This window comes from Cervus elaphus, chromosome 24, assembly GCF_910594005.1.
Source record: "Cervus elaphus chromosome 24, mCerEla1.1, whole genome shotgun sequence".
In the NCBI taxonomy this organism is placed as follows: Eukaryota; Metazoa; Chordata; class Mammalia; order Artiodactyla; family Cervidae; genus Cervus; species Cervus elaphus.
This window is the reverse complement of record NC_057838.1, coordinates 69019913-69046046: the sequence shown is the minus strand read 5'-3', so window position 1 is coordinate 69046046 and position 26134 is coordinate 69019913. Positions and strand designations below refer to the sequence as shown.

Genomic DNA, 26134 nt, shown 5'->3' with positions numbered 1-26134 from the left:
TTTAAATTTATGGCATGTGGGATCTTAGTTCCCAGACTGGGGATTGAACCTGTGTCCCCTGCAGTGGAAGCACAGACTCTTAACCACTGGGACGCCATGGAAGTCCTTGATGTTACAGTGAATGCGTTTAGGCCTGAGAGAAATAGGACTCTCTATAACTGAAAAATGTAAGGGCTGAAACATACGTTTATGCACATGGGTAGAATGTTCTGTGTATACAACAGCTGCAGGTGCAGACTCAGCCAGGTGTGGTTTACGGTAACTGGGGCTGCAGGTGGTGTTATGAAACGGTGAGCAACTCTTGGCAAAGTCCGGGCAGACAGAAAGCATTGCCTTCCTTGATTTACACAGTGTTTCCACCCCTGGCAAGTTCATGTGTATTTAAAAAATATATAAAATAACCTTGCAAAATATAATAAAACCACCGTGTGTTTAAATGCAAAATAGAGTGAGATTCTAGACTCTGGAGATCACAAACGGGGTGCCGACAGGTCTGCCTGGCGGGACAGTCCTGTGTGTTGAGATGTCCAGCTCCTGGGATCCTGTCTGCTGAGTGGGAGTAGCCCCGCCCTCCCAGCTACCGGAATGAACATAAACACCCCGTAAAAGTCCACATGCCCCTGGGGGATAAAACTCCCTTTGAGAAATCCAAGTTTAGAAAGGAGTCTGGCAGCTGCAGGGGCCAGGCTTGACTCTGCAGCCTTGGAGAAAGGGTTCCCTGAACCTCAGTTCTGTCCTCTATCAAATGGGGCTTTTTGCTGTGAGGTAAGGTGGTGCATTCTCTTCCCTCCCCTGCCGTCCTCGGCCAGACCTCGAAGCCCTCACTCTTCCTCCCACTTGAAGAAGCTGGGCTGCTGACCCGCCTAGCCCTGTGTGCTTCCAGAAGCTTCCATGGGCTGTCCTTGCATTGCATCTGTGATCCCTCACGTTCTGAAAGCCTCTGCCCTCCAGAAGTCTGGCCCTCTCTAGGCTTCCGGTTCCTTCACGCACATGTTGCTGGGACACCGGCTTACTGTGGGCATGGGAACACCCGGGGAGGGTGTGACAGGAGCGCAGACTGGGGCGCGGATCTAAGGCGCAGCAGAGAGGGCTTCCTGGAGGAGGGGGTATCTGAGCAGAGCCCGGCAGGTGGGGAGACTTTGGACGTGGAGCTCTGAGGACAAGAGCATCGTGAGTAGAGTGAGTTGGGGTCGGCGTCTAGGGGCTGGGACGTGGGAGGTGGTCAGAGAGTCACTCTGTTGGTCAGGGCTGAGTTCAGGTCCTCTGTGGTCTGCCTTGCACACAGCATCCCTGCTCCTGGGTCTCCCGGCCTCCAGCACGCTCCTCCGATCCTTCTGCCAAGAGAAATCTTCCCCAGATTTACCGTTAACCTTGTCCAGCCCTGCTCAGACCCTCTGTGGCTTCCGGCTCCCGCAGGACATTCAGGCCTTGACAAGTTGGACTGACCTCTGTACTTGCTCACACCATCTGGTTTATTCATTTCTTCACTCAGTATGTACTGAACATGTACGTGTACCAGATCCTGCTCTGAGAGTGCTCAGTCGTGTCCGATTCTTTGTGATCCCGTGGACTGTAGCCCGCCAGGCTGCTGTGTCCATGGGATTACCCAGGCAAGGATACTGGAGTGGGTTGCCATTTCCTACTCCAGGGGACCATCCCAACCCAGGGATCGAACCCGTGTCTCTGGCGTCTCCTGCATTGCAGGCACGTTCTTTACCACCTGAAACACAAGGGAAGCCCAGTCCTGCTCTAGAGGCCGGGCAGTTAAAACCAAACAGAGATGTTCCTGGCCTCATGGGGTTGACAATTTGATGAGGAAACAGACAATAAAGAAAAGACAAAAATGTTAAGATGACAGAGTTACCAGCAGGTTGGGCTTCCCAGGTGGTTAGGTGGTAAAGAATCCGCCTGCCAATGCAGGAAAGGCAGGAGACGCAGGCGCGATCCCTCGGTCGGGAAGATCCCCTGGAGTAGGAAACGGCAACCCGCTCCAGGATTCTTGGCCTGAGAATCCCATGGACAGAGGGGCCTGGCAGGCTACAGTCCATGGGGCCGCATAGAGTCAGGTATGACCGGGCGACTGAGCAGGTAGAAAGAAAAATGGTCAGGGTACAGAGATCAAGGGAGTTTTCTTAAATATGTACGTTCTAAACGTTAAGGGTTGATCAGATACCATTTTTGTCCTTCCTGATTTAAAAAGAAAAATCCAGAGTTTGTTCCTGTGAAGGTTTTGTGTGTAATTCTGAGGATGAATTCTGATCGGACTTGGTTGATCTTCACTGTCTCACTTCCCTTGGCCAGGGATTCGTTTGGGGAAGGGCACAAGTTCATTTTGGCTGATAGTATTTACAAGAAACTCTGTCAGGGACTTCTGGGAACAATTTTCCTAGAAAGAGATGTGCATCGAGAAAGACTTTTAGCCATAGCTTCCCTTCATTTTTGAGTGAACTGCTATCATGAGGGGACGTGACAGTGGGGCTGTGGCAGCCGTTTTGTGACCATGAGGGGAGATGGCATGGCATGCAAAGAATCAGAGTGGCAACATAGAGAACCTTGCTACTTCAGTGACATCGCTGAGCCCCTGGACAAGAGCAGGACCCTTACCTTGGGATTTCTTGTGTGGTCAAAACTGATGTCTCAGGCAACACTTTTTTATTTCTTTGTTGCTGGTTATCTCTGTGCTGAGTTGTGACTTCCCTCAGGCCTCAGGCAGGTGGAACAGGCTGAGTGGCTGGAGCCCCAGGCTGGTAGCTTCTGACCTCAGCAAGTGCCTTCTGTTCCCCCAGCAGCTGACCCACACTCACACACCTCTGCGCACCCTGGAGGGATGGGGCAGAGGTTGGGAAGCCTTTCGTGAGGTCCGATAAGTCCAGTCCTACTGTTGACAACCAAGCCCATCCTCAGTACTCACCCTCTGCTCCAATCGTTTGAAATTACTCATGGTTCCCCAGACAGCCCAGGCCCTGTCCAGCTCCATGCTTTTGTACTTGCGGTTCTCTCTGCCTGAATGCCCTTTCTGGCAAACTCCTACTCACCCTTCAAAACCCAGTTTGAGACGGAACGTTGCCTGTGGTGTGGAACGTCTCCGAGCCGCGGCCCCCGTGTCCCTTCTGCGCTTCCTCCGCCCCGTCAGTCCCTCCCTTGGCGAGCGGTCTGTCCTGCCGCAGCCTGGGCGTTCCACAAATCCACAGACTCACTTTCCTTTATACCTGTGGTCCCTGTTCCTAGTTCAAGGCCTGGAGGCCTCCACCGGGAAGCTGATGGTTTCTGTTGGCGAGACAGTGAGCGCATGAGTGTTCTCAGCTGGCGGAGCAACGGCAGAGGTGGCAGCAGCACCGTGGCTGTTCCGAGGTGACGCCGCACGGAGGCAGCTGGGGCGGCCTGTGGCTCTCGGGGCAGGTGGAGGCCTGCCCGCTCCCAGCCCGCCCGCCTCTCTCTAATCTCTGCTCTTCTCTGCGTCTCGCCGGGCAGCCTCCCAGGGGCCGGTCCCTCCCTCGAGCTCCCTTAGGCCTCTGCCAGCTCAGCTAGCCTCTCCGCCATCTCTGGGGTTCTGGGAACACCCACCCCACACCTCGGACGTCAGAGCGGGGGCAGATGATAGTCCTCCCCTCTTTGGGGAAAGTTAATTAGGCTGGGTTCCGCGAACCACTTTGAAGGGGAAAAAAAATACTGCACGCAGTAGTCGCTTATCAGAACAGTTATTACCTGGAGGCTTGCCTCTCCCCTCTGCTGGGGCAGGCTGTGTCCCCATTCCACTACATACCTGTTTTTCTAGAAAATCCAACTCCTGAAAGCCAGGCGCTTGGGTGCGCAGAGCGAGGGAGGTGAGTTCGGGTTCCCTCTGGGCGGGGCCCCGGCCGCTGAGAACTGGTTCCCGGTTGCCCCAGGGATGCTGGGCTTCAGGGAGGGAGGAGGTAGGGCTTCCAGGCCAGTGACCCCGGCGGGGCCTCTGCAGCTCAGCACAGTGGCGGAGGCACTTCTGGGTCTCTCGGAACCAGAACACAGCAGGACTTAAGCGCGCAGAGCGCCTGCCTCTGCTGACTGTCAGGACCAGGCACACGGGGTCCCCGCCGCCCCCAGGGGGAGGCTGGCAAGGGATCTGGGCTTGCTTCCCCAGGGACCACCCAGCCCGCTGGCCCGCTATGGGGCAGACTCCAGCTCAGAGCTGCGGAGCCAGCTGGCGGCTGCCAGGATGCCAGCTTTGGTTGGAAAGGCCCTGCCGGGCCGCGGGCGGGCAGCGCGGTGGACCCTTGCATGGCCGGAGCGGTCCCCCGAGATGCCTGGCATGTCCCCTCTGCCCTGTCCTGAGTTGGGAGCAGAGGCTCAGAGGGGTCCGGCCTCTGGTTAACAGGCCCCCAGCTGGGTGAGGGGAGGGGGTAGCCGCCAGGCAGGCAGGTGAGGCTTGGCAGAGGGGAGCTCTCTGAGCTTTTATGGGGCTTCAGAAGTTTGGCAGGGTGCAGCTCGAGGTGGGCAACGCTTCCTTCTCGGGGCGGGGGGAGGACCCCTCCCTGTCTTGGGTCCTGGCGTACCTGCCGGGCAACAGGTGAGCCTCAGAAGCAGCCCGTTGATGGCTCCACGTGGGTGATTGGGGGGGCCCCCACGGAGGCCTGCGGGGAGGGACCTCCGGCTCCAGATGAAAGGCCAGAGGTGCCCCCGTCTCCCCAGCTCCCCACCTGGAGCCCGGGACCCCAGAGCCTGCTGGGAAACCGAAGTGCTTCCTTTTCACCCTGTCCCACCTGCTGCATCCTCTCAGCCTCGGAAAGGGCGTCCCAGCTGGGCCTGCAGGGACTGTCGGGGCCCCCAGATCGGAGGGCGCCGTTGGTGGCTGCGCTCCCTCACCTCTCTGAGCCTCAGTGTCCCCTTCTGTAAAATGGGGGTGAGAACGAACGCCCCCGCCCCGGCATCCCGAGAGGGTCTCGGAGGAGAATAAACGAGGTGAGGCCCGGCTGAATCGGGGGCTCCCCGGCGCTGACCCGGCTCGTGCGGACACTGAGGATGGAGACAGTGAGCCTGGGGACACCGCATCCCGACGGTGAGCAGCAGGACAGGCCTGGCTGGCGTCTGCCCGCCAACAGACCCTGAGCCCGTGTTTGCCCCCCGAGGAACCCTCAAAAGCGAACGTCGAGGGAGACTGAAGTCCGGGAGGACGCCGGCAACGGGGTGACGGCAGTGACCAGGTGTCTCGAGGGCTCGCTATGTGCCGGCCCCTTGTCTCAAATGCTTCACGTGTCCTGACTCATCGACGGCCTGCCCGCCCAGTCCAGGAGGCTGGTGTTTTATGGCCGTTCTCAACCTGGGGGTGAGGAACTGAAGCCCAGGGAGGTGGGGTCACGGCCTGCGGACATCCCACGCAGGCACAGAGCAGAGCCCGAGGGTCTGAGCCGGCCAAGCTCCGCAGCCGCCGCTTCTAACCCCGAGGTCACGCTGCCGTCCAGAGCACGGGCGCTCGGGATCGTCACACTGCACAGAAGCGTGGGATCTATGCTGCAAAGCAGGAGAAAGGAACCTGGGAGATGCCCGCTGTCCTTCCCAGACCCAGCCTTCTGCTCACACACCGTCCACGACTGCCCAGGGCCTGTGGGACTAATGCAGGGCCCTGGGTCCCCTGAGCCTACGTGTGCCTCACCCTCTGCCACCCACTCACCTGCCCGCCACGCCTTGTCCAGCCTGGCCCTCCTGACCCCCTTGCTCCCTGGCACTGTGCCCAGCCCCTCCCCCCTTTCCCCACGCCCAGCTCGAGGCCACCTTGACTCCCGAGTCACCAACACCCCCACTGCCGCTCAGCTGGGGAGTTCCCAGTCCTGCCAGGGGGACACCGCGCTGCTGGAGGCTGACATGTGCTGGGTTCAATACCGTGACCGTCCAGTAGACGCTGAAGGGTCATAAAAGTCTGGAGAATGGGAAAGCAAAGGCGATGGAAGGTCTCAGCTGGCTCCCTCCCCAGGAGGTGGGTGCTGTTATACACAGGCTTTGTGTGGTTTCAGAGTGTTTCCTTCCACTTCCACAGAAAGCGGGAAGCCCCACCATTTCATTTCTTATTTCAGATCTATCCCAGGGAATCAGTAAGTCCCCGTAGAGCCTAAGCCCCCCTCATGGGGTTCACGTTGGGTCCTGTCCTCCAAAACAGTGGACCCCCAAGAAGCTGCTGTATTGAGTTGCAAAGGTGGGCAAGAAAGAGGGTCTTCACTGGATTCTGGTCAGAAGGGTCAGGGGCTCTGGGCACCCCATCAAATGAGGGGTGTGTGGGGGGAGATAGTGCTCAGTCATGTCTGATTCTTTGCAACCCCTTGGATTGTAGCCCATCAGGTTCTGTCCATGGGGTTTCCCAGGCAAGAGTACTGGAGGGGGTTGCCATTTCCTTCTCCAGGGGATCTTCCTGACCCAGGGATCAAACCCAAGTCTCTTGCATCTCCTGAATCGGCAGGCGATTCTGTACTGGTGCACCACTTGGGCAGAAAATGAGGGGGGTCACTAAGTAACCCCGGCAGCCCAGAGGTCCGGCCCCCCAGAGGTGAGTGCCTCTGCCCGTCGGCTCCCCACCCCGCGCCCCATGGGCTGCAGCATGGCTGTACGGGCGGCCACTCCTGCTGGCGAATGAAAGGGAAGAAGCGCAGTGTGAAGAGGCGGGAGGATGGCGCCGGCCAGGGAGCCCGGGACCTCACCCACCGTCCAGGCTGGAGCCTCGGAGGCCGGGCTGTCCCTCCGGGCCCAGGCCGGGAGAGCCCAGGGCCCAGAGACTGGAGGGGCTCCCTGGCCGCCCCCCAGCCAACACCGTGGAGGAATCGGAGGCTACTAAGTCAGAAGGACTGCGGGCAGCCTGGCTTCGGAGCCATTCATCACCTGTGGCAATTCCAAGAATGCGAAGCCAGAGGAGAAGGGAGGGGGCCGGGTGGGGGGTGCCCTGCCTTTCCCTGGGGCAGCAGAGGACCCAGAGCCTCGGCATCTGGAGAAGACTCGGACCCACAGAGCAGTGGGGGACACTGGCTTGTAGGGGATGCCCACTGCCTGCCAGGCGCTGCCGTGAGCCTCATGGCACTGGGCGCGGTCACACCGCTGGGGCCCGGCAGGGCCAGGACTCACAGCTGTGCTCACACACCGATGGGCAGCGCTCTGCAGGAACCCCTGTGGGCAGGCCTGCTGTCTGTTCCGCTCTCCGCGTGGCTCAGAGGAGCTGCCGAGGCCCTCAGAGGCGTCGCGTCAGCCTCTCGCTCACTCTCTGCAGCCGCAAGCACGTGCTGCCTCAGGGCCTTTGCACTTGTTCGGTTGCTCATTCATGTCTGACTCTCTGCGACCCCGTGGACTGTAGCCCGCCCGGCTCTCCTGTCCATGGGGTCTCCCAGGCAGGAACACTGGAGTGGGTTGCCCTTTCCTCCTCCAGGGGAATCTCACTGACCTCCAGGGGAATCTCACCAACCTCGGGATCGAATGCAGGTCTCCTGCATTGGCTTCTTTACCTCTGAGCCACTGGGGAAGCCCCAGCTGGGCTGCGGTGGTCCCCTGTTCACCGCAGGGCGCAGATGTACCTGAAGGCTGTGTCCTGCATCAGGCGCCTACCCTGCGGTTCTGCTGCCAGTTCAGTTCAGTTCAGTTCAGTCGCTCAGTCGTGTCCGACTCTTTGCGACCCCATGAAGCGCAGCACGCCAGGCCTCCTGTCCATCACCAACTCCTGGAGTTTACTCAGACTCATGCCCACCGAGTCAGTGATGCCATCCAGCCATCTCATCCTCTGTCGTCCCCTTCTCCTCCTGCCCCCAATCCCTCCCAGCATCAGGGTCTTTTCCAATGAGTCAACTCTTCGCATGAGGTGGCCAAAGTATTGGAGTTTCAGCTTTAGCATCAGTCCTTCCATTGAACACCCAGGACTGAGCTCCTTTAGGATGGACTGGTTGGATCTCCTTGCTGTCCAAGGGACTCTCAAGAGTCTTCTCCAACACCACAGTTGAAAAGCATCAATACTTCAGTGCTCAGCTTTCTTTATAGTCCAACTCTCACATCCATAATGACCACTGGAAAAACCATAGCCTTGACTAGATGGACCTTTGTTGGCAAAGTAATGTCTCTGCTTTTTAATATGCTATCTAGGTTGGTCATAACTTTCCTTCCAAGGAGTAAGCGTCTTTTAATTTCATGGCTGCCGTCACCATCTGCAGTGATTTTGGAGCCCCCAAAAATAAAGTCTGACACTGTTTCCACTGTCTCCCCATCTATTTCCCATGAGGTGATGGGACCAGATGCCATGATCTTAGTTTTCTGAATGTTAAGCTTTAAGCCAACTTTTTCACTCTCCTCTTTCACTTTCATCAAGAGGCTTTTTAGTTCCTCTTCACTCTGCCATAAGGGTGGTGTCATCTGAGGTTATTGATATTGATATTTCTCCCAGCAATCTTGATTCCAGCTTGTGCTTCTTCCAGCCCAGCGTTTCTCATGATGTACTCTGCATATAAGTTAAATAAGGAGGGTGACAATATACAGCCTTGACGTACTCCTTTTCCTATTTGGAACCAGTCTGTTGGTCCATGTCCAGTTCTAACTGTTGCTTCTTGACCTGCATACAGGTTTCTCAAGAGGCAGGTCAGGTGGTCTGGTATTCCCATCTCTTTCAGAATTTTCCACAGTTTATTGTGATGCACACAGTCAAAGGCTTTGGCGTAGTCAATAAAGCAGGAATAGATGTTTTTCTGGAATTCTCTTGCTTTTTCGATGATCCAGCGGATGTTGGCAATTTGATCTCTGGTTCCTCTGCCTTTTCTAAAACCAGCTTGGACATCTGGAAGTTCTGCTGTCAGCACCCAGGAAACCTCTGTTTTAGGGATTCCAGGCCGTTTTCCCACTCAGTCCAGTGACAGGGACCAGTCAGACCGTGAAGGGTTCGGCGGGAGAAGAAGACGGGGTGTTTCCCGGGGCGGGGGCGTCAGACAGCAGCCCCGTAGACCCCACCTGCGCCAGGTTTGAGCGCAGCTGCCTCAGGGACTGGGGCGGCGGGCTGGGGCCTCCGAGGACTCACTGGGGTCTCTTTCATCCCCCCTGCCCCTGAGCCCCTGCCGGCTACCGTCCAGGAAGCCAGGCCAGTTCTGGGCCTGGAGTGAAGGGAGGGCGGTCTCGTGGGGCTGCCAGAGATGCTCCATCTCTCGGGGATGTGGAAGGCTGTGCCGTGGAGTCGGGGCACAGCTGTGCTGGCGGTAGGGGAGACCCGAGGCACCCTTTCTCTGCCTGGCGGGGCAGCGGGGACTCGGGGGAGGGCCTCGGGGGTGCGGGGAAGCCAGTTCGCAGGAGACAGCTTCAGGTCCATGTGGCCTGAAGTCCCGGGCGGGTGACGCTTCTGCTAGATGCCCACACGCAGAGCTTGCAGGTCAGGCATCAGGGAGCCCGCCTCTGGGTACCACGTCTGAAGCTCATGTTCATCTTCCCCTCCCGCTTCACCGTGGCTCCAACACACCAGGCACCCCAGATACATTACTAGGTTTTGCGGTTGCTGTTTGACTATCTGCTCCAGCAGGACAGGGTTTGGGGGATCTGTCTGTCTGTTTATCTGGTACATTCACTGCCTTCACTTCCACTGCTCATGCCCCCAGAAGGTTCTCAACAAAGATGCACGGAATGAACTTGTGCCGTGAGCTTGGAGTAAGGATGTGGGAAGCCGTGTCTGTCCTCGGGGGGACAGTAGACACAGGCAGCGGGGACGGCCAGCCGGGACGTGGCACAGCCTCTGGCTGAAGCCAGCCCAGGGCTCAGAAGGGCCCAGGGGTCACTTGGGCCGCCGGCTGGCAGGGGCCAGGGCAGCAGTCGGGGGAGGAGCACAGCGTGGAAATCCGACATTAATACCGCAGGACCTAATTCATGAAAACATCTAATTACAGGGTGCTGGCGTTTAATTGTAATTTTGGTAATGACCTGCAACTGCATACAAATTATAGGGTAATCAACTCGAAACGTGCTTACAGCTGCTGTAAATGCCATTTAATCTAACGGGGAGCGCCCCGGCCAGGGTCTGCGGGGCGCGGACCAGGGCACGGCGCTGGGAACGTCCTCCGTCTGGCTTGTGATGTCCCCGCCAGGGAGGCGAATAGCATGGAGCTGGGCTGCGAAGGCCAGCTTCTCTGCACCCCCAGCCCCCGGCCGTGAAGAGGGCCCTCTGCACACAGGCTCCGGTTTAGACTGCAACAGGAGAGGCTGAGGTCAAACCCAGACTGAGCCGGCAGAGATCGCAGGGCGAGCGGGAAGGTCGACCTGCTGGCTGGTCTCGGCAGGTGGGAGCCCCAAGACAAGGGCTTGAATGTGTAGGCCTCCTTCGTACCTGCAGGGAGGACCAGGTGACACGCCTGTGGGTGCGTTTTATTTGGGCTGCTTCCCAGGTGGTGCTAGCAGTAAAGAACCCGCCTGCCAATGCAGGCAGATGTAAGAGACGCGGGTTCAGTCCCTGGGTGGGGAAGACCCCCTGGAGGAGTGCGTGGCAACCTGCTCCAGTGTTCTTGCCTGGAGAATCCCATGGACAGAGGAGCCTGGCAGGGTGCCGTCCACGGGGTCGCAAAGAGTCGGACACGACTGAGGTGACTTCGCACACGGAGAGCTCTGAAGGGGCAGAGCTGAGCGCCTTGGACGGGCACCCACGCTCTCGTAAGCACATCCCGCCTCGGCCCCGGTGGTCTCCCCGCAGGGCCCTGCCTCTCACGCTCACTTGTGCCCTTACTGCCTGGATCTCGGCGGTATTGACTCGCCTGCAGGCGTCCAGAGGCAGCGCCCCTGCTGAAAGGGAGGTGGGCTTCGGGGCCGGACACCCAAGGACTGAACTCTGCCCGCTGCCTCTTGCCAGCTGGGCGGCCTCGGGCGTGAGGTCAGGCACACGCAGAGAGTGCTCAGCTTGCAGCCCCAGGCAGCGCGTTCTCCAGCTGCAAGGGCGGCCTAGCGTCGTGGGTAAGAGTGTGGGCTCTGGAGCCAGCCACCTGGCTTTCCATCCCAGCCCGGCACCCGTGAGCTTCCTAAACTTGCCTCCCCTTGGACAACACTTGTTTCTCTGTCTGTAAAAATGGGGATGATTGTAAGGACTGCTGCCTAGCTCAGAGAGTCCGTGGAATGAGTTCATGAATAGGAAGGGCTTCAATATAAAGAAATATCAGCTGTGAGTCTGCACTGTGTGCTGGGAGAGAGCTGTGGGTAAAGGGGAGGACAGGCTAGCCCGGGTTCCTGCACGGGTGCACACATCTCCCCTTCCTCTCCTGGATAACTTTCCCTTGCCGATCTGCCTGGCGAACTCTTATTCATCCTTCAAAACCCAGCTACTTTCCCCGTCTTTGGGCCAGTGTTGGCTACTCTCCTCCCCCTCAGGGGCATCATCCACCGAGTGCTGCCTCTTCTGGTGGCATCACATTCACGAGGCCGCTGGCTCATTTCTGTCTCCGAGTGGGAGTGTTTGGGGGCACGTTGGTGGCTGGCATCGTAACTGCAATGGGCGCAGCTGCTCAGAAGAACTTCCTAAATGTTGATTGAACTGATCTGATTGGATTAGCGAGCGAGGAGAGGGGGGACTTGGGGGACTCCGTGCCTAGGTAGATGCTTTTGAGTTTTTTGTTTAAAAAAGGAAACATTCATAAGGGGAAATATATATTATATAAAGCAATAAATAATTACATCGAGTAAAAGTAACATTTTCCTTGTCAACCTCTTGAATCCTCTAGAGGCGGCCACTGTAGTGAACTCTTCACTGCACACCTTTTCTGTGCTTCTGCACACAATATATATTTCTCTCTACAAATGGACCCTCGAGACACACTTGTCTGTGTCTCCTCTGTTCATTTGCTAGTGTTTGCTGACCGTCCTGCCACTGCAGAGTTCACAGACCACCCCGCTGGTTTTTGGGGTGCGTGGTGTTCCACCGTCCGGGTGCCTCATGATTTATTTAGCTGCCCCCCTGACCCGCATGTTCTGACGATGGGCAGTTTCTGGTTTTCGCTCCCCCGGGCCAGGCTGCACGGGCGTGTCTGTGCGACCCCCCAGCATGCGTGTCTGCTGCAGTGGGGAGGTCCCCCAACCGGCCGGGCCTGCCCCGCAGTGCTGGGCCTCCCCATTGCTTTCAATCCTTCGCTCTTTCTGCAGCTCTTCAAGCGGTTGTCCTGCCCTGCTTTACAGAGAGAAGCCTTACCTATCCCGTGGCTCCCGCCCCGGTTCAGGGCTCTGATGGGAAACGCCATCGAGGGTGAGAAGAGGGACAGACGGGATGGTCCCTGCCCCTTCCACCCCGATCGGCGCCAGCCAGCTGGGGCAACGCCGCGCTGTCTAGTTTTAGATGGCTTTCTTTTCCTGTGGGTGTGGAGTTTCTCAGCTGAGAACCACATTTGAAGGCCCTTCTCCTTGTTCTAGATCCAGGGACCCTGAGGTCCCAGCAGAGGGGCTTGGAGGGCGAGGCTCTGCCTGGAGCGGGGTGTGGGGGGAACGTCTGGGGGCAGCAGTTGACACTCCCTTTCTCCGGGGAGCCCATCAGGGGCCTGGAGCCCCGTCCCTCGGCCTAATCCCGTTTTCTGCCCAGCTGAACAGCGGAGAAGGCTTATTTCTCGTCCCATTTTAATGCAAAGGAGGCTGCCAGGCCCGGCTTGTTCTGAGCTCGGTGACAGTGGCCGTGAATGGGGACCCCAGTAACCGGGACAAAAATGTGACAGGCCCTCCATCATGGCATTGTCCGACAGCCGGGACATTACGGCTGCGCCCGCAGCCCCGCCTGGTATGCTAAGCAGACAGGGGCCACCGGCCTGGTCCGGTCAGTGCTTCCATTGTGTCAGGAGCTTGGACCTGAACAATTCAGACGGCCCCCCAGCTGCTCCCCCCTCCCGCCCTCCTCCTGACACGAGGCGCGGACGTGCGGGTGTGGGTAGAGGGGCTCCCCGACCACCGCCCTGGAGAGGCCACGGCCGCTGCTGGACGCCAGGGCGGGCGCTCCCCTCTGGGGCTCGGTGACAACACCCGCCCCCAGCAGGAGCATTTCTGAGTGTTTGCCGGGAGCGCCTGCCAGGCAGGCCTGCTCTGAGCCCCACGGTGGCCTGGGCCGGACCCGGCACCGCCTCCAGCTTGCGATGGTCACACCGCGGGCCAAGTCACCAGGCCTCGGGGGGCCCAGGAGGCGTGGCGGAGGGCTGCAGGGGGCGAGGAGGGCAGCGCTGTTCGGCAGAAACGGGGTGCAAGCCAGACGTCTCATGATGTGTGTGACTTCCACACAGTTCCAGTAAAAGAAAGGGAAGGGAAACAGGTGAAATGAATTTCAGGAGTACAGTTCATGGGACTTGCCAGAAATCTCAGTTCAGCACGTAACCTCTATTGGAAATACTGTTAACGAGACACTGCATTTATGAGACACACCGGGCCTTTGAAATCTGGTGGATGCCAGACCCCCGCTCCCCGCACATCTCAGTCCTCTTGTATCTGCTGAGGGTCCACACGTGGCTGGTGGCTGTCGTGCTGGGTGGCTCAGGTCTGCAGGGGCCAGCGGGCACACCCACCCTCCCCCGTGACCCTGGGCCGCTGCTCCACCTCTCTGGAGGTTGGTTCCCCCCTGGAGAGCCCTTTACAGCCTGGTGATGGAGAGGAGCAAGGCGATCCCCAGGGCCCTGGTGGTGGCTCCTCAGGGGAAGGCACCCTAGTAGGGCTTCCCTGTGCAACCCCCCACCCCCTGATTGTTCTGCAGCCTCCACCCACCCCAGGGCCTCCCCCCCAGACCCTGGCCGGGGCAGCCCCTCCTCTCTTCAGGCAGCAGCAGAGACCCCGCAGCTCCTGTCCCGCCCCTCTGGAGGGCTGGGTGGGGGCGCCGGGGTGGTGCATGTCGGGCTGGACTAGATGGGGATCTCCCAAGCCAGGCAGCAGTCCCTCTGCTGGACCTGCCCTCGCTGCACCCATTTTGCAGATGTGGAAACAGAGGCCCGTTCGCACAGATACGTGGAGGGAGGGTGGAGCTGAGCCACTCTCTGAGCTGCCCCTCGTCGACATTCAGCTAGGAGAGTCCTCCCCACTCCAGTCTGTTCAAAGATCTGTGAAGCTCCTTCACGTACAAAGAGAAAGGGCTACTACCGCCCCGGGCGGGGTGGGGAAGCTGGGATGAGGGGCAGCTGGGCGGGGCGGCCTCTGGTACGCGTGTGCTGAGCAGCTGCAGGGAAGTCACTGCCCTCCTCACGCAGTTTCCGGCGGGCACGTCCAGGGTCTCTGCACCCGCGGCGAGAAGGCAGACACATTTGCAAGCTTTGAAGGGCGGTCCCCAGGCCGGGGCTGGGAGGGCAGAGGGGGTGGGTGTGGACACAGCGCTCCTCTCCTTGCCCCCCACCACCCTCACCAGACCCCATTGATCACAGGAGGCTCCCATCCTCAGAACCGCAGGCTCGCCTGCTCAGCCAGTGCATTTGCGACTGGACACCTTCCAGGGCCGGAGCGGGGACGGCTGGTGACGGACCGCAGACTGAGTTATGCAGCCGCCAGGCTGGCCCGGGGGAGGTGATGGGGGCCGGGACACGCAGGGGTGGGGTGCCCCCGCCCTCCGCCTCCCTGCCCCTCTTCTCCCCAATGCCCCAGCCTCTGAGCCGCCCTCCCGCCCCCATCCACCACCACCCAGATGGGCCAAGCAGCTCTATTATGCGGAGTTGGAGACTGAGGCCTGGAGGAGGGAAGGGGCTTGTCCAGGGTCAGAGAATAAGTGACCTCTAGAGTCCGGGGCCCTTTCTCCTGGTCCGGAGCTGCCTGGGGACCCTCCTAGCAGCCTGAGCCACACGCTGTCGCCCACCTGCCCCAGCGCTTGGGAGGTCCAGCCTCGAGGCTCCCAAGTCTGCCCTCTTCCTGGCCTTGGATTTGCTCTGCCTGCCGAAGGAGGAGGGCATGTTGCTTCACCTTTATGTGCTCCATGATGCTTCCCACTGAGTCTGTTTCTTCATCTGTAGCATAGAGAGTGAATTTTACAGCTGGCTTCTGGAGAAGGAAATGGCAACCCCCACTCCAGTATTCTTGCCTGGGAAATTCAACGGACAGAGGAGCCTGGCGGGCTACAGTCCATGGAGTTGCAAGAGCTGGACCTGACTGAGCAACTAAACCAGTACAGAGCAGTTGGGGACCATGTGAGGAACAGCGTTAGAGCCTCAGCCCTTCAGGACACGCTGGTCTGACCCTCGACCCTGGGCGCCCTAGGTCCGGGCCTGAGCGGGGAGACCTGGGGGACAGTGAGGGGTTCCACGCTGGCCTCGTCCAGGGAGACCTTCAAGGACCGGACACGCAGGCATTGGGAGGCCTGATCTCACCGGGATGGGTGAGATCACCTGGACACAGACATGCAGAGAGCAGGAGGATGGGCTCAGAGCTGGGCCGACTTGAACCCAGGTCCCATTAATCAAGGTCTATACCTAGGAGAAGGGAGGTGAAGTTGTGCTTGGGCGGCCCAGCCCCTCTTGGGTCCTGTGCCTGGAGCTGGGTGAGAGGCGCCAACCAGGTTTGGGAGGCGACCACACACACCATTCAGTGAGTGAGGCTGGGGAGATGCCCAGCTCCGTCTGAGTCTCTGCCGGCTGCCCCGGGTAGGGGAGGAGGTGGGGCCCTGCGCCCAGAGGGCCAGGAGGGGCTCCAGTGGGCAGAGCAGAGTCGGGCTCCAGCTGGGTGTGAGGGCGTGTGTCCTCCCAGGCAGGCTCGGCAGGATGGGGCGGGCTGATGGACAAAGGGGGAAGCGGAGCCTCACGTGGACGCTGAGGGATGCAAAAGTGGGCCCTGGTGTTGAGTGGGGGCGGGCCTCCGGGTCCACAGGGCCCCTCCTGCTCAGAGATGCGGGCCTCCAGCGGGGAATAGTGTTCCCAGGGAGCAGCGGGAACCACCGCTGACTACAAATTGCTCTGTGATTTTTCTCCCGTTACCAGGGCGACAGCAGGCTGAGCATCTTAAGCAGCAGCGGGATGCAGCGGATCTTTTAAAGCCGTAGATGGTTTCCCTTCAGGGCTCCACACATCCTTTCTCCACCTTTCACCCTCCCTTCCCCTTGCACCTCCCGGTTTCATTAACACTGTCTCCTCCCTCCCTCCCTCCCCCTCTGCCTCCCTCCCACCAACCCCGCACTCACATGAGGGGTCACACCTGTTCCCCGCTCACCTTCACATATTGTGCCTCATCCCTGCAGTTCAGGGCTTCTTGTTCTCAGGTTCCCTGGGCCTCAGTTTCTACATCTGTAGAATGGGAACGGCACGTGCCTGGGTGATGCCTACCCCATCCTCACAGGGTCATATCAACTCACCCTGCAATTCCAGGGCCAGTGCAGGAAGTCTCCGGAGGGGTCCAGGCTGCAGCAAAACCCTCCTTGATTCATTCACGTTCACCTGAGGGTTCTTTAACCTGTGCTGTTCTATGCAGTAGCCACCAGCCCACGTGTGGCTACTGAGTCCTTAACCTGTGGCCGGTACTGTGTTTTAAGACGGTATTGGGGCTATATTGGGTTAAACAACATAAATTATTAGAGTGGCTTGCACCAGTTTCTTTTCAGTTTTAGAGAAGTTTAAGCCACAGGTGGTCTGCATTGTATTTCTGCTGCAAACGGCATTAACAGGTGTGACCACGGGGCAGCAGCCGCGGTGGCAACTGCTGTGGACGGAGGTGGGGCTCGTTTCACCCGACGGAACCCCCTGAAGTCATGTCCACATTGTCGGTCTGACCACCGGGGAGAAGGAGGCCCGGAGGAGGAAGTTGCTGGCCGACGGCACCCTGTTGGGTGGTTGTTCTAGGACCCCGTCTTGGTGGGCGTGGGGCATGGGGCGTGGCATGTGCCCCACGGATGCAGGGCTTGAAGGCAGAGAGCGAGTGGCTTCGGAGCCCAGCGGGGCTGAGCGGGGGCTTCAGGGTGTTCAGGTCGGCAGCAACTTCAGGGTGTTCAGGTGGCCGCCCCGCGTCTGGGGTGTCAGGGCGTGGCACGTGCTGAAACAGTCCTCCCCGAGCCCGGGGCCCCTCGCCCGCCTCATCGCCCCAGAGCTCTGGCATCACCACCTTGTCCGAGTGGGGCTAACACCCAGGTCCCACCTGCTGCTGTGTCCCGAGCCCACACGTGTGCGGCCTCACAGCGGCCCCCGTGCCTCCCTCATCTGTGACCTTCTGTGAATAGTGCACACATACCCGTGGACCCCAGCCCGGCAGGCTCCTCTGTCCATGGATGTGTGTGTGTGTGTGTGTGTGTGTGTGTGTGGCTTCCCAGGTAGCTCAGTGGGATTTCCCAGGCCAGAATACTGGAGTGGGTTGCCATTTCCTCCTCCAGGGACTCTTCCTGACCCAGGGGTTGAACCCACATATGCTGTAGCTTCTGCATCGGCAGGCGGATTCTTTACCCCTGAGCCAGTCATAGTCACACACACACTTACATATATCCAGTGTGTGCACATACATGTACACGCACCTACATATAATCACACAGACACCACATGCACGTGTTTACACACACATCTGTATGCATCCACATAGTAGGCATATAGATAACATATACGTATGTATGCACGTGTATACACACATCTGTATGCATTCACATAGCAGGCATATAGATACATATACACACGTATGCAAGTGTTTACACACACATCTGTATGCATTCACATAGCAAGCATATAGATACATATACACATGTACACAGCTATGTATATAAACTGGTGTGGTTGGGGCATCTTCAGTTTGTAGAAACTGTTAGAAGCTGCCAGTTGGATGCCCGGGTGAGGCGGCTTGACGTGGACAGAGGGGGGAGCACTTTCTGTAGCCTCCGGGGCTTACGTGGGTCACTCTGTGCCCAGCAGGCGTCTAGCACGGTGCCCACAGCCCCCGGGGCAGGAAGACACATTTCATAAACGGAAGAACACTCTTGCGAGACAGGAGCCCTGCACCCAGGACTCTGCATCATCTCTGTGGCCAGTGCCAGGCCTGAGCGCTGGGCCCGGCTCCTGGCAGCGCGGCATGCTGGGGACCGACGAGATAGGCGCGTGTTTGCGGGCAGGTCGTGGGCCCTTGGAGCCCTGGCTTGGCCATCGCCCGCTCTGTGGAGATGGCTGGGCTGGCCCTTCCACGTCGGCCCCTGCAGACCACCTTGCAGTCCTGCTCCAGGCCCTGGGGGCTGACCTTGGGGTGGCTCCCATAGCCTCCCAGCCGCTGGGCGGAGGGTGAGTGGGGCTCCCTGCCCCTCCTGCAGGCTGGCAGCGGGGCAGGGGGCACGGTGTCCACCAGGGCCCGTGGCTCCTGCCTGGCCGCCCGCTGCTGCCCTGGCCACTGGTTCCAGCTTTTCCGAGCCTCAGGCCCCAGAGGGAACGTCTCCCCACCTCTGCCGGCCCCCCCGCCCCACCCCCATATCCTCCTGGCTTCTCTGGCCCGCGCCTCTGAAATCGTGTGAATCACCCACCCACGGGGCTGCCTGTTCCCCACCAGGACCCCGTCCAACACACCAGGCAAGTCCCCCTGCATAGTTGAGCCTCGGTTTCTGTGAAATGGGAGTGCTCACAGGCGCCACACCCTGCCGAACAGGTTAAGGGAGAGAACTCGCCCCAGCGGCGTGGCCAGCCCATCGCCCGCACCCGGCAGACGGCTCTTGTTTAACGAGGCTGCGGGGGGCGGGCCGGGAGGGCTCCGCCGCAGTCAACAGCTTGGACTCTGGAGCCGCACGGTCTGGAGTTCCCAGTCGCGTCTCGGCCGTGTGGCAGCTGTGTGACCTTGGGCCAGGGACTCAGCCTCTCTGAGCCTCGCCTGTAAGTTGGGAGTGGCAGTTACTAGAGCACCTCGCACATGAGGACTCTGCATGCGCACCAGCCGGGCTGTCCCTGCCCTTCCCGAGTGGCCACGGATGCCCACGTGTGCGGGGGAGAGGCTGAGCGCCCGTGGTCCGCGGGGAGCAGCAGGCGCCCCCCACCCCCTGCACGTGGGGCCTCGTCCGCCTGTCCGGCCACCCACCTCGACTTCCTCTGCCACGTGGCTGGTGGGCAGACGTGACCCAGCGCTCCCGGAGGCTGCGTGTGGGTCCTCTCTTCTCCGACGGTGGTGTGTTGGGTCCGGGGGCTCTGTGGCATCAGGGTACGCGCCCTTCTTTCTGGGATATGTGGGGGTCACTCCATCCGCCCTTGGGGACACGCGGGGCCTCACGCCGGGCCAGCAGCCTCACGGCCCCTCCCGGGCGGGCGCCCCCCACCCCACCGGGGCCGTGTAACCAGAGTCGCAGCCCCGGGAGCCGGGCCCGGGCCGGATCGCACAGGTATCAGCTCACCGCCTGGGTCTCGTTTCCCTTCACACGAGGGTGGCTAACAATGGCTGACAGTCCCCATGGGGGGCCCGGCCCCCCGCCCAGGGAGAGGCCCCGGCCAGCTATCGGGCCACACGATCTCACCCCTCGGAGAGGTGGCCCTCCCCTGCCAACAGGGCGCACAAACAGGGCCTTCAGCGGCTGCCAGCGCCCGGGGAGCGGCCAGAACCGGCCCCCCGTGCCAGCCAGGCCGCGCGGCTGCCTCTTCCCCTCCGTGTGAACCTGCCCCCCCGCACCCGGGCCTGGGTTACACCCCGTGAAAGCCCTTTGTTCCCGGGCCTGGACGAAACTGGGCCCGGCTGGGCGAGGGGCTGCCCCGCCTCTGCCCACGGAGCCCACTGCCCCCCGAGGGCCCGAGGGCCCCGGCTGGCGGGCTGGGGCACCAGGCCCGGAGGCAGGTGGGGTCAGGGTGGGGGGTACCACTGGGCGAGGGGGCGAGGCTGCTGTCGCCTCAGGGGGCCTTGATTTTGTCTCTTTCCTGCCCCCTGGATGCCGGCTCCTTTGCTCTAGAAGTTTCTCTGCCGTGGGGCACGGGAGGCTGGGATTCATGACAGGGTCCCCACGGGGACACGCAGAGGCCAGGCTCCCCTGAAGCCTTTCCAGCCACACCTTTCGGGGCGTGGGGAAGCACCCTGAAGATGCCGAGCTGCAAGCCGAGCCTCGGGGTTCTTTGTTTTTTTTAGTATTTGTTTGTCTGCACCGGGTCTTCACTGAGGCACGTGAGGTCTTGAATCTTGGTTGCGTTGTCTTTTAAGTTGCGGCATGCGAAGTCTTAGTTGTGGTATGCAGAATCTAGTTCCCTGAGTGGGGATTGAACTGGGGACCCCACTGTGTGGGGAGCATGGAATCTTGGCCACTGAGCCACCAGGCAACTCTCAGAACTTGGGGTTCTTGAGGGAATTCAGCCCACGCAGTGGTCTGTCACCCCCAAAACACAGGCTGTGGGTCTGGGCGGGCCGGGTGCTGGGTGAGCCGGACTGTCCTTGCAGTAGCCACTTGCCCCGTGCGGCGAGTCACACTTGAGAAAGATGAAATAGTGTTGGCTCCGTCACACCTGCCGCGCTTCACGTGCTCCTGGCCGGGCGTGGCCGCAGTTGCCACACTGTTCCACGTGGAACACTCTCTGGAATGGCGCGGCTGTCGAGCCTGGGGGCAGTGGACTAACACACACCTGCTGGGCACCTGCCCGTGTGCCAGGCCCCGCCCCGGCTGTCTGCGAACCGGCGGGTCAGAGGCGCCCTCTGAGCCCCACTGCTTGCTCTCCCCACGTGCGTGTGTGGGGCGTGCACACGGCTGGCAGCAGAGAGAGCAGGGCCCCGGCCAAGCTCACAGCACACGGCAGAGGCACGTGGGGTAACACAGCCCTGGGGGTGATGACCCCCGAGAGAGGTGCAGGCCGGGTGCTGGGAGCTGGTGCAGAGGAGTCCCCTCTGCCCACAACTGGGGCAAGGGATGCTTCCATTTCTCTGCCCCAAAATGTGCAGTCTGGGCTGAGAGTGAGTGCCGAAGTTTCAGGTCTGAGGTGAGCACCCACGACTCCCAACGCCAGGGTTCTGCGTGGACCCGAAATGTGCTCCATGCATCCAGGGACAGGGAGGTCACTATCTCCTCTCTAGCAAGACGCAGCCCAACCTGTTCATGGCTGTGGCAGGCAGGAAAACGGCCCTCCAAATCACAGGTGTCCTAGAACCTGGAGCCTGAGTGTGTTAACCTCGAGCGGCAGAAGGGCTTTGAATATGCGGATAAATCTAGGGTCTTGAGATGGGGGATGAGCCTCAGTTGCACAGATGGCCCTGATGTCATCATCATGACTTCGTGAGGAAGGCAGGAGGAAGGGGCCAGGAGCCAAGGAGTGCAGGTGGCCACCAGAAGCTGAAAAAGGCAAAGGCCTGGGTCCTCCTCTCAGAGGCCCCAGAAGGGACCAACCAGCTGGCACCTGCCTCCACCCCAGGGAAAGTGACTCCAGACTTCTGACCTCCAGAGCTTGAAGAAGGTAAGTCTTTGTTATTTTAAGCCGTTCAGTTTGTGGTCATTTGTCACAGCAGTGAGAGGGGTCTAATACACTAGGATCGTGGTCAGCATCACGGGTTTCGGCAAAGATGGAAATAGGTTTCAGTCCCAGCTGCTACCTCTTCTAAGTGCGTAATCTTGGGCAAGTGGCTCTGTTTCTCTGTGCCTCAGTTTACTTTAGCTGGAAAATGGGTCTCCTAATGATGCCCACCTAATAGGGTTCAGTGCAAGCAGGCTATTCAGAAAATGCCCCCTGTTGGCATCATTGTCAGAATCCCTTGAAAGGCAGTGCGTGGTCTGTGACGGTGTGGTATCCAGAACAGGACCATCTGGGCTGTAGAAGTACTCCGTCTGCCTCAGTGTGTTTATCCGTAAAATCACAGTAGTTGATGGGATACCGTGACGGTTAAACAAAATACTCTGCATACCTCACTGAGCACAGTGCCCAGCCCCTGGTAAGCATTCTGTTGTTCATTCTCCAAGCATGTCCGACTCTTTGCAACCCCATGGACTGCAGCACACCAGACTCCCCTGTCTTCCACCATCTCCCGGAGTTCGCTCAAATTCACGTCCATTGAGTAGGTGAAACGATCCCCTTCATGGATCACAGCCTTGTCGTTGTGAAGGGGCCAGTGTAACTCAATGAAGCTGTGAGCCATGCCGTGCAGGGCCACCCAAGATGGACAGGTCAGAGTGAGGAGTCCTGACACAACGTGGTCCTCTGCCGGAGGAAGTGACAACCCACTCCAGTATCCTTGCCTGGAGAAACCCATGAACAGTAGGAAAAGGCAAAAAGATATGACACTGGAAGATGAAACCCCCGCCAAGCCCAGGTCAGAAGGTGTTCAGTGGTAAGCATTTAAGCAATGCTAATTATTATGGGCCTCTATTGTAGCTCAGTTGGTATAGAATCTGCCTGCAATACAGGAGACTCAGGCTCGATTCCTGGGTCAGGATGATCCCCCGGAGAAGGAAATGGAGAAGGAAATAGTAATTATTATTATTGATGTCATTGGATACCCAGCCCCAGCGCCCCCATCCTGGGAGCCCCGCAGGCCCGGCTGAGCGTGTAGCCAGGAAGACTGCCCACGGTGCCCAGCCTGGGGGGCGGGCTGGGTGGGGCCACGCTGGCTGACCAGGCCTGGCTCTCTGCATCTCTACTTGCTCTGCCCCTGCGCCCCTCAAGCTGTCCATACACAGGCCGGGCGCCCCAGGAGGACCCCCAAGCAGCAGCCCTGGGGAAGGCCAGTGTCCACAGCACGCGGCTGGAGGAAGCGGCCCTTGTCTGCTCCCTCGCAGCCCCCGGGAGCTCCCCGCCCTCTGCGAGTTTGCTCAGCTTCCCGGCAGCTGTTGGCTGTGGAGGGCTGGCTGCCCGGCGGACCCGGGCCCAGGAGCTCAGTCCCCGACCTCATCTCCCAGACTCGGCTCTTGTCCTCCTGGCCGTCGAGAGTCATTAAGGAGCGGCCGCCACCAGCGTCGCCGAGCACCCACCGTGTGCCTGGCCCCCTTCGCCGCGGCCCACGGAGGTCGGTTCCTCAAACTTTCCCTGGGACACTTTGAGCTCGTACCTTCTCTCCCCATCGACCAGCCAGGAAACCGAGGCACAGAGCCGCCAGGTAGAGCCCCAAGGTCTCACCACTCCTGGGGGTTAGATCTGATCTCCAGGAACCTCAGCCCAAAGCCACCTTCTCTGTGTGGCCCCCTCTGAAGCTGTCACATGGAATCAGGGGCTCAAAATCACGTGATAGAGCATTTTAAAGCAGAGCTGGATAAGGAAACCGAAGACAGACATTCTCAATAGCACTCCGAGATCTCAGAGGGAAATCAGAGGTCCTTACTGTCAGGCTCCTTACGTCTCACTGCCGGGGAGCCTCTGAACGTCATGGGGTCCCCCCCAGTTCAGTCCTTCCTAGGAGGCTGGGAAAGACGGAAGGCAAATGGAGAAGGGGGCGGCACAGGCTGAGATGGTTGGATGGCATCACCAACGCCACAGACATGAGTTTGAGCAAGCTCCGGGAGTTGGTGATGGACAGGGAAGCCCAGCGTCCTGCAGCCCATGGGGTCGCAGAGTCAGACACGACTGAGCGACTGAACTGCAACAGACACTTTTCCTTGCCTGGCCCCAGCATGGGGCTCTCTCGCCTCCCTAGCCCGCGCATCCTCCTCGAAGCCCCCTTCCCACTTGCCTGCATAAATTAGCACCCCTGCCTCAGAGCATCTGGTGACAAACAGTGGCACTGATCAGGCACTGCAAGGCGTTGCAGTTCTCCTGTGGATTTCACAGGGCCATCCCGGAGGAGGGCGAGGAGGGCGGAGGAGCATCAACCCCAGGCTGAGGCGGCTCTCGTTCCCTCAGCAGATGGCCTCCTCCCCACCTTCGCACCGTGGCTGTGAAGGGAACTCATGCAGGTCTCACCCTGCGGGGGGGGGGGGGTGGGCGTGGTGGCTTAAAAACCCCTTGAATTCCTCCAACAAAGAGAAGCTCACTCCCTCAGGGGCTCTCCAGGGCTGAGCCAGAGTCATCCTGGGGGAAGACCACCCCACTTGTGGCGGTCCCAACAGAATGTAAAAGCCACCACCGTTTGACCCAGAACCCCCACATTTAGGAGGCAGAAAAGCTATGACGAACTTAGACAGTGTATTAGAAAAGCAGAGACATCACTTTGCCGGCAAAGTTCCATCTAGTCAAAGCTGTGGTTTTTCCAGTAGTCACGTGCTGGAATGTGAGGGTTGGACCGTAAAGAAGGCTGAGCGCCGAAGAATGGATGCTTTGGAACTCTGGTGCTGGAGAAGACTCTAGAGAGTCCCTTGGACTGCAAGATCTCTTCTCTTCACAGAGGCTGCCCCCTGCTTCGTGCAACCAAGGCCGGCTCCTTGCTTTTCCTGAGTCTGCAGAAGGCTCATGGTGAGACAGGCCAGGGCAGCCTCTGTGGATAGGAACCGGCCCAGAGGGAGCGACAGGCCGAGTCCCCAGGGCGGGGATGAGCGTGGCAGGTCAAACCAGCCTGGAAGCCCCTGCTTAGGCAGGCTGCAGGCCGGTCAGGAGAGGTGGGCTGCAGCAGGAGCCCTGTCCTGGGGCCCCTCTGGCCATGGTAAGGAGTTTGACTTTATTCCAGTTTGATGACAGACTGTCACAGTGGCTGCATGAAGGAGGCAGAGGAGCAGGCGGTTGTGAGAAGGCAGTACTGCCCGTCCCAGCAGGGAGAGCCGAGCACAGCCAACCACCTGGGTCCAGGCGCCCCGCGGACGTGGGACCCCTGCCCGCTTCCTAAGGAGATGATGCCTCGGAGCAGGGAGGTTGGCCAGGCCAGCGGCTCGGGAGGGTTTTCTCAGGTAGTAGCCATGGTAGAAATACAGTCATGGGTGTAAGCAGGCCATTCACAGCAGAGACGGAAAAGGCCCAGATGGGCAAACTCACCGGTGATCAGGGAAGCCCAGGTCTCATCTGCATCCACTAGACCTGGGCAGGTGGGGCTGGGCAATGCCAGGTGCGGGCATGGGCGTGAAGGCCCCCTGGTGCCCTGCGTGGGAACAGTAGCTGGTGGGGCCACCTCCGGGGCTCATGCACATGAGGCACCCCCTCCCCGGGACTCAGCAATTCTGCTCCTGGAGCTGGTCCGCAGACTTGCTCACAGGTTCCTATGAAGCCCCCCGTCCTGCAGTGCTCTCTGGGGCAGTGAGCTTACAGGCACCTGGGTGCCCGTGACTCACAGGCACGTGCAGTTGACCTCATGGCTCCACTGCAGAAGGAATCTCTCTTGTTGTGCCCATTGTACTGCCCAGAAGACTGAGGCTCAGCAGGTCGGCACCCTCACTTGACCTGGCACCCTCACTTGACCTTATGACTCCACTGCAGAAGGAATCTCTCTTGTTGTGCCCATTGTACTGCCCAGAAGACTGAGGCTCAGCAGGTTGGAGCCCCGGTGCCTGAGGCACCGAGTGTCAGGAGCTGAGGTCTGACCCTGAGGCAGCTGTCGTGTGTCTTCAGCTCCTGACCCGGTTCCCATCACGGGGGCAGCTTCTGCATGGACGGTGGCGGAGAAGTGTGCAGGAGGGGCATGCGGGCTGCACCCTGGCCGTTGTCAGGAGAAGGGGACTGCAGAGGTTGAGATGGTTGGAAGGCATCACCGACGCAATGGACATGAGTTTGAGCAAGCTCCAGGAGTTGGTGATGGACAGGGAGGCCTGGCGTGCTGCAGTCCACGGAGTCACGAAGCGTCGGCCATGACTGAGCGATGGAACGGGATCCCAGCGTGAGTCCTGGCTCTGCCCTTCAGCAGCCGTAAAACGTCAGACCGGTCGCCCCTTTGCTCGGCATCCTCCACCTTCCCGTCTGTGAGATGGGCACAGGCCACCCAACTCAGAAGCCTTAGTGAGGTTTCCTGGGCCAACTCCTGACACAACTCTTCCTTCTCCTTCTCCCTACTCCCCAGGCACACGGGGGAACTCTCCCATCACCACCCCAAAATTCAGTAAGGAAGGCTTCTCAGAGGGGAGGGGAAACAGGTTTTGCAGAAGCAGAATCCAGGCCTTCACTCCGGCCTCCATCCCTCCTGTTAGGCAGACAGTCCAGCAGGGCCGCAGACTCTCTCCACCCGAGCAACGCTGCCTGCCGGGGGCCAGGAGCCCTGCGTGCTCTGGATGGAAGAGCAGAGGTGGGGGAGAGGCAGACTCCCCAGGGCGGTGTGGGCAAACCTGCACCCGGACGTGGGGGCGTGTTGAGGGGTTCACAGCAGCCAGGGGCCCCAGCCCTTTTCTGGGCAGCAGAGCCGCACCCCACATAACTGCCTGAGCAAAGACCCTTGAACCTGGCACCCTCTCTCGGCCTGGGCCCAAACCAAGCAGAGAGGCCAGGCACTGAGCTGC

General features: G+C 59.8%; 1 long non-coding RNA gene across 1 annotated transcript; it reads right to left on the bottom strand.

Annotated features, from left to right (window-relative positions):
- Window positions 1-559: 559 nt before the first annotated feature.
- LOC122683150 lies at window positions 560-3829 on the bottom strand. The gene is made up of 3 exons (XR_006337639.1): window positions 3764-3829; window positions 2605-2819; window positions 560-1334 (listed from the first exon to the last, which is right to left on the bottom strand). It is a non-coding gene; the product is annotated as an uncharacterized LOC122683150 (long non-coding RNA).
- Between the last annotated feature and the right edge of the window lie 22305 nt (window positions 3830-26134).